Genomic DNA, 1,947 nt, shown 5'->3' with positions numbered 1-1,947 from the left:
TTTTTTTTTTTGAACCTGGCCCTGTTCTTCCCGCAGAAGAGAAGGGCGCTTAAATGGTAGAATGGTATACTAGCTCACATGGCTCGCTTGCCGAACAGGCTCTTCCAACAGCTAAACTCAAAGAAGTCGTGGCAGAATCTGATGTTATCCTCACGGAAGGATGCGAGATGAGGGTGTCTTGGCTAGCTCCCACAACACACGCGGTCTCCCTGCGTGCATTTTTATTTTTTTTTTAGCAGATTAAAAGAAAAAAATCTCAAAGCTAAAATTTGAAGACTAACTCCCTACTTTTCCAAAGTGAATTTTGTAGTTTATGTTATCACAAAGTTGGGGAGTTTGGGTCAGTTGCCTACTGATGTTTGAGTTGTTTTGTCTTTTTTTTTTTTTTTTTTTTTGAGATATAATTAATCAAACAGCTGTCACAGAGTTTTTGAAGAGTCTTTATACACTGGGAAAGTTTGCAGAAGTTTAGAATGAAGTTTTACGAAATAGCAAAATAATGTTCACAACTTTAAGTATCACCCTCGCCGGAGAGGCCAAACGGCCCGCCCAGAACCCCCGCTCTGGGACCACTCTTGGCGATGCCCCCAAACCATTCAACAAGGACCCCAGTTAAGTGTCCCATCTCCATTCACTGCTGTGGCATAAGAACTGACAAACACAGCCACAGAAAAAAACAACGCGAGTTTATCGTCGCGGTTTCTGCGGGTCACGCCTCGGCAGGGCTCTGCATCAGGGCCCTGCAGCCCGCCCCTTCCGGGCCCCTTCGGGGTGCTGCTAGAACTCGGTTCCTCACAGTGGCAGGACCAAGGCCCCATCTTCTGCTGGCTGTTGGCCCAGGCTCACGCTCAGCTCCGAGAGGCCACTCTCAGTCCTGGCTACCTGGTCCTCTCCATGTAGAGGCCAGCAGGAGACCCTTCGCCTTCTTTAGGAGGGCTAACCCTGTTAGGTCAGGGCCACCCGGAACGAGCTCCCCTTTGAATAACTCAAAATCGATTTATTGGCGACCTAATCATAGGCAACACATCCCATCACGTCCGCACGCTCTGCCCACACCGATGCAACCTGTGAACACCAGGGGGCGGAGTCTCGGCAGCCACCTGAGAGCAAGACCCATCACCTGCGCCCCCGAAGGCCCCCGGGCCTTAAAGCCACCCACTACAAACAAACCAGAGGAGAAAAGGGAAGACCTCCGAAGCGACACCCCACACGACCGCTCCAGAAGCAACTTCTGTGGACTCCGTGTCCAAGCTGTTGCCCGATGTGCAGAAACAATATCATAAAACAGCAGGAACAAAAATTCAGCTAAACGTGCAAGACCAGCCAGTCATTCTCGAACTGCCTCAGCAGGGAAAAGATGATGTGTCAGAAAGCTTCCTGTGGCTGCTGTTACAAGTTCCCACAAACTTAGTGGCTTACAAGGACGCACATTTGTCATCTTACAGTTCGGGAGGTCAGAATTCCAAAACCAGCTGCACTGGGCTGAAGCCACGGTGATGTCGAGATTGGTCCCTTCTGGAGGCTCTGAGAAGGGGAGGATCCACTTCTTCGTCTCTTTCAGCTTCTACTGGTGGTTGGCATTGTTTGGCTCGTGGCCATTCGCTCCAATCTCTGCTCCTGTGGTCACATCATGTTCTCTTCTGTGGCAGACGCTCCCTCTGCCTCCTCGTCACAGGGCCCACCCGGATCACCCGGGATAATCTCTGTAACTCATCACATCCACGGAGTCCTTTCTGCCACATAGGTTAACGCTCTCGGGTTCTGGGGATTAAGACATGGGTGTCTTTGGGGGCCATTCCTCAGCTACCCCAGTGACTAAAACCAGTTATGGTTTTACAGAAAAACTCTTTGAAACCCGAGAGAAATAGACATAACAGCTACAGAGATCAGAGCGGGGGCAGAACAGGGTCCTAGAAAAGTTGGCAGTTTGCATGAGACCGCGTCATT

This window comes from Pteropus medius, unplaced genomic scaffold (assembly GCF_902729225.1).
Source record: "Pteropus medius unplaced genomic scaffold, Ma_sr-lr_union100, whole genome shotgun sequence".
Taxonomy (NCBI): Eukaryota; Metazoa; Chordata; class Mammalia; order Chiroptera; family Pteropodidae; genus Pteropus; species Pteropus medius.
Note: the sequence above shows the minus strand (reverse complement) of the source record.